This window comes from Ambystoma mexicanum, chromosome 7q, assembly GCF_040938575.1.
Source record: "Ambystoma mexicanum isolate Mex_15411 chromosome 7q, UKY_AmexF1_1, whole genome shotgun sequence".
Lineage (NCBI taxonomy): Eukaryota > Metazoa > Chordata > Amphibia > Caudata > Ambystomatidae > Ambystoma > Ambystoma mexicanum.
Window position 1 is genome coordinate 1,076,661,652 of NC_090941.1, and position 6,148 is coordinate 1,076,667,799.

Genomic DNA, 6,148 nt, shown 5'->3' on the forward strand with positions numbered 1-6,148 from the left:
GTGGCTCTGGAGGGACGTGGTGGGGCACATCGGTGTGGCTCTGGAGGGAGGTGATGGGGCGCATTGGTGTGGATCTTGGCGGAGGGATGGTGCACATGGGTGTGTTTCTGGAGGGAGAGATGGGGGAACAGTGTGTCTGGAGGGTGGCATGGGTCATCTAGGTGTGGGTTGGGAAGTGGAACGGGGCATTTTGGTGTGGCTCTGGAGGGAGGTGGTGGGGGCACATTGGTGTGGCTCTGGAGGGAGGTGATGGGGCACATTGGTGTGGATCTTGGCGGAGGGATGGTGCACATGGGTGTGTTTCTGGAGGGAGAGATGGGGGAACAGTGTGTCTGGTGGGTAGCATGGGTCATCTAGGTGTGGGTTGGGAAGTGGAACCAGGCATTTTGGTGTGGCTCTGGAGGGAGGTGGTGGGGGCACATTGGTGTGGCTCTGGAGGGAGGTGATGGGGCACATTGGTGTGGATCTTGGCAGAGGGATGGTGCACATGGGTGTGTTTCTGGAGGGAGAGATGGGGAACAGTGGATCTGGAGGGTGGCATGGGTCATCTAGGTGTGGGTTGGGAAGTGGAACGGGGCATTTTGGTGTGGCTCTGGAGGGAGGTGGTGGGGGCACATTGGTGTGGCTCTGGAGGGAGGTGATGGGGCACATTGGTGTGGATCTTGGCGGAGGGATGGTGCACATGGGTGTGTTTCTGGAGGGAGAGATGGGGGAACAGTGTGTCTGGTGGGTAGCATGGGTCATCTAGGTGTGGGTTAGGAAGTTGGACGGGGCATCTTGGTGTGGCTCTGGAGGGAGGTGGTGGGGGCACATGGGTGTGTTTCTGGAGGGAGAGATGGGGCACAGCGGGTCTGGAGGGTGGCATGGGTCATCTAGGTGTGGGTTGCGAAGTTGGATGGGGCATCTTGGTGTGGCTCTGGGGGGAGGTGGTAGGGGCACATTGGCGTGGATCTGGGCGGAGAGGGATAGTGCACATGCGTGTTTCTGGAGGGAGAGATGGGGCACAGTGGGTCTGGAGGGTGGCATGGGTCATCTAGGTGCGTGTTGGGAAGTAGGATGGGGCATCTTGGTGTGGCTCTGGAGGGAGGTGGTGGGGGCACATTGGTGTGGATCTGGAGGGAGGTGGTGGGGCACATTGGTGTGGATCTGGGTGGAGGGATGGTACACATGGGTGAGTTTCTGGAGGGAGAGATGGGGCACAGTGGGTCTGGACGGTGGCATGGGTCATCTAGGTGTGGGTTGGGAAGTGGGACGGGCATCTTGGTGTGGCTCTGGAGGGAGGTGGTCGGGTCCCATTGGTGTGGCTCTGGAGGGAGGCGGTGGGGGCACACTGGTGTGTTTCTGGAGGGAGGTGGTGGGGCACATTGGTATGGCTCTGGAGGGAGGTGGATGGGGCACATGGGCGTTTTTCTGGAGGGAGAGATGGGGCACAGTGGGTCTGGAGGGTGGCATGGGTCATCTAGGTGTGGGTTGGGAAGTTGGACTGGGCATCTTGTTGTGACTCTGTAGGGAGGTGTTGGGGGTACATTGGTGTGGGTTTGATGGGAGGGATGGGGACATTGGTCTGGGGAGGGATGACCGCATATTGGTGTGGGTCTGGAAGGAGGGGACGGGGCACATTGGTGTGGGTCTGGGCGGATGGGGGCATACTAGGATGGGTGGTTTTAGAGCGGTTTGGCTGGGGCTATCTGCATGTGATTCAGGATCGGCACATGGGCATCTGATGCAAGGGGCATCTTGCTATGTGGAGGGAGGATGGTGCATTATGGTATTGGTCTAGAGGGAGGGATGGGGCATCTTGGTGTGGTTCTGAGAGGAAGGGATGGTGCACATGGGTGTGGGTCTGTAGGGAGGGATGGGGACATTGCTTTGGGTATGAAGGGAGGCACAGGACACATTGATGTGCATCTGGAGGGAGGGATGGGGCACATTGGTGTGGGTCTGGAGGGAAGGATTGGGGCTCATTGGTCGGAGGACGGATAGGGGCATCTTTCTGTGTGGAGGGAGCATGGGCCATCATGGTATGGGTCTTGAGGAAGGGATTGTGCATCGTGGAGTCTGGATCGGAGGGGGCATTGTTGATATGGAATGGGCATATGATGGGGGCATGTGAGGGAATGGTGGAGCATGTGGGTCAGGGCTGGAGCGCTCTGGTGGGAAGGAAGGGGGCATCTGGGTGTGAATGGAGGGATGGGGTATGTTTGGAGAGAAGGATGTTGGTTTATTGGAGTGGTGGGAGCATGTGTGTGTCGAAGGGATGGGGTAATCGGGTGTGGGTATAGAGAGAGGGCGAATGGCGCCATCTGAGTGTGGAGGTAGAGATGAAGCATATGGGTGTGGCTCTGAGGGGTGGAGCATCTTGGTGTAGGTATGGAGGGACGGATGTTGGTGTCTTTGTGTGGGTTTGGATGGAGGGATGGTGGCATGTAGGTCAGGAGGGAGGTGGCATTTGAATCTGGAACGTGTTTGGAAGGAGAAATGGGGCATTTGAGTGTGAATGGTTTCTGCTTGTGGGTGGGGGCATAAAGGATCATTAACAGCGGAGCAGCGGGAGGGAGAGCCGTGGGCCCGACCTCGGTTGCATCCCAGACGTGCACACCCACAGCCCGGGGCACCTCTCGCAGAGCGGTCCGGTGCGCGTGGTCAACCAGCCCCCTCTCCTGCGCTGGCCGGGGGGCGCACACTCCTCTCTCTGACCTGCCAGCGGCTGGGCATTGGTGGGCACACCCCGGTCACCAGGGAAGCCCTGACTGGGGGCAGCCGGGAACCAAGGGAAACCTGACTGCTCTCGAGGGGTGCCTCCCCAGGCAGACAGGCACCCGGGCAAGCCAGGCATGAGCCATGGTGCAGCTGGCTCACTTGACGGTGGGCGCCAAGGTTCCAGCCGCCCACATCTGTGTGTGAGCAATGGCCAGGCCCGCTGGCACAGTGGGTGACCTTCCCTCTTGCCCAGGTACCTGGAGCTGGGTCCTATGCGGCCGGGCTGGGGTTTGAAGACTCTAGTGGTCCCACCCGACCCCCTGTCTGTGCTGTCTCTGGCCTGCCTCGTTGTCCATCTCCCAGCCCCCCATCCCAAAAGGGAAGCGGAAGGGGTCGGGGAAGGATGAGTGGATCAGGCCGTGTGGGCAGGTGGCGGAGCGGCCTACCTCCATCCCCCTGGGAAGCGCTGTGCTGCTGCAGCTGGCGGTCAGGCTGAGCACCTGGATTATTATTTTTTATTTTTTTGAAACCACAATGGTTTCGTCCGAGCTAGACAGGGAGCTGGGCTGTCCTGCCACAGCCAGCGCTGCCTCCCCCAACCTCTCCTGCACCGGCAGGGTCAGGCCGACGTCTAGGACAAAAAACTCTTGGCGGTGGATCACTCGACTCATGCATCGATGAAGAACGCAGCTAGCTGCGAGAATTAGTGTGAATTGCAGGACACATTGATCAACACTTCGAACGCACCATGTGGCCCTGGGTTTTTCCCAGGACTACGCCTGTCTGAGGGTCGCTTGTACATCAATCGCCCCGGGGTTCACTCCCAGGGGCGTGGCTGGGGCTGTCGCAGGGACCCCATTCCATTCATCCCCCTAAGGTCAGACCCCGATCAGCACCGTCGCTGGATCCTTGGATCTGGCGTGCAAGCTCATTGCCGACGCGTCGTGGTTTCCCCAGTTTCCCCACCTCATGCAGGTTTCGGGAGGGCCGGGTGGCCGACGCGCCCCGGATGTGGTGGCGGCGGCAGCAGGCTTTAAAAAAGCCTGGCGCACCTTCACCCTACCCCGGGGCACCTGGCCGTGCTGTGTGTGGCTGTCTTTGGTGTCCCACGGCTGCCGGCGCAGGATGACCATGGAGCACGGACCTCGTGACCATGTGGGCTTCGGTCACAGATTGGGACAGAATACACTTGCCTGCGCCAAGGGCTGGGGCAACCCCCCATACTGGCCCGAGGCCAGCTGCCCTGAGCTTTGTGCTCCCCGACCACGGCCTCAGATCAGACATGGTGACCTGCTGAATTTAAGCATATTACTAAGCAGAGGAAAGGAACTAACCAAGATTCCCTCAGTAACGGCCAGTGAAAAGGGAAGAGCCCAGCTCCGAATCCCCATTCAGCAGCAGGCGTGGGAAATGTGGCGTACAGAAGACCGACTCCCCGTCATCACTCAGGGGGCTCAAGTCCTTCTGATCGAGTCTCCCCACGCGGATGGTGTTAGGCCGATAGCGGCCTCTTGCACACCGGGATCAGGTCTTCTTGGAGTCAGGTTACTTGGGAATGCAGCCCAAAGCGTGTGGTAAACTCTGTCTAAGGCTAAATACGGGCGCGAGACTAGTGACCAGCAAGTACCGTAAGGGAAAGTTCAAGAGAGTTCAAGAGGGTGTGAAACGGTTGAGCGGTAAACTGGTGGGGTCTGTGCAGTCCACCCACAGGACTCAACACGGCAGGCAGGTTGGTCACCTGGAACGGTGGAGGCCCTTGCGGGTCTGCGGCCCGGGCACATCCAGCCCCAGCAGGGTGCATTTGGGAAGGCCCCAGGGGGCAGGTGGCTCTCTGCTCCAGCAGAGTGTTACAGCCCCCTGACAGCAGTTTTGCTGTGTCCACGGAGCTGAGGGAGATAGACCACCACCGGGCCCTTATCCGGCAACTGTCCTGGCCCCTCTTGGGGGTTGCTAGAGTGGCCACGGGAGACGGGGCTCCCGATGTGACTGTGGTGGACTGCCCTCAATACACCCCAACCACGTCGTGCTGCCGGGCGGGGAGGCCCACAAAGGGCGCCAGGGGTCGGTTAACCACCCGACCTGTCTGGAAACACTGACTAAGAATATAATGCCTGCCCGAGTCGGAGGGATGAATGAAACCCTGTGATGTAATGATGTTGAGGGCCGGTGCCCGGCGATTGCAGTGGCATCCTGTTGCGGTGGGCTCTCCACCGACCCGTCTCCCCCGCTCTGTCAGAGATGATGCATGAGCGTGTGTGATAGGACCCGAAAGATGGTGAACTCGGCCTGGTGGAGGTCCGTAGCGGTCCTGATGTGTAAATCGGTCATCCGACCTCGGTATAGGGGCAAAAGATTAATCGAATGATATAGTAGCTGGTTCTCTCCGAAGTTTCACTCAAGATAGCTGGCGCACGGAAACCCCAGTTTTATCTAGCAAAGCGAATGATTAGAGGTCTTGGGGCCAAAATTATCTCAACCTGCTCTCAAGCTTTAAATGGGTATGAAGCCTGGCTTGCTGGCGTGGAGCCGGGTATTGTATGAAAGTGCTCAGTGGGCAACTTTTGGTAAGCAGAACAGGCGCTGCGGGATGAACCGCACCCGGGGTTAAGGCGCATGATGCAGATGCTCATCAGTCCCCAGAAACGGTGTTGGTTGATATAGACAGCAGGACGGTGGCCATGGTAGTCGGAATCCGCTAAGGAGTGTGTAACAACTCACCTGTCGAATCAACTAGCCCTGAAAATGGATGGCCCTGGAGCATCAGGCCCATACCAGGCCAGCGTTGAGAGCCGCGGGGGGCTAAGTCAGGCGAGTAGGAGGGCTGCTGCAGTACGCACAGAAGCCCGGGGCGAGGGCCCGAGTGGAGCCGCCGCAGGTGCAGATCTTGGTTGTAGTAGCAAATATTAAAACGGGAACTTTGAAGAATAAAGTGGAGAAGGGTTCCATGTGAACAGAAGTTGAACATGGGTCAGTCAGTCCTAAGGGATGGGCGAGCGCCGTTCGGAAGGGATGGGCTATGGCCTCCATTGCCCTCAGCCGATCGACAGGAAGTCGGGTTCAGATCCCCAAATCCAGAGTGGCAGGGACGGGCGCCCTTGCGGCGTCCAGTGCGGCAATGCAAATGATCCCAGAGAAGCCGGCGGGAGCCGCACAGAGTTTTTTTTTTTTTTTGGGAAAAAACAATGTTTATTTTATATAACACACAATTCTTGGGACTTCCATCATCAGATTCAGCGTCAGAGTGTTACAATCAGCATTGTCCAGTCCCATGAAACTCCCTCCCCCCCTAACTTGAGCCAATATGTCCATGTCATCATCCTGTGATTTTTCAGGCAGGTTTATCGTAGTCTCTTTATCCGTTTTATCATCGCTCTGATCAGACTGGGGGGGGCCACTCATGGTAGCCACCAGCTGCCTCCATTCAATTAGGGGTCCTACCTCCTCCCCT

At 58.4% G+C, this 6,148-nt stretch overlaps 1 non-coding gene across 1 annotated transcript; it reads left to right on the plus strand.

Annotated features, from left to right (window-relative positions):
- The first annotated feature begins 3,342 nt into the window (after positions 1 to 3,342).
- Positions 3,343 to 3,493, plus strand: LOC138529123 (5.8S ribosomal RNA). The gene has a single exon (XR_011284469.1). It is a non-coding gene; the product is annotated as a 5.8S ribosomal RNA (ribosomal RNA).
- The last annotated feature ends 2,655 nt before the right edge of the window (positions 3,494 to 6,148 follow it).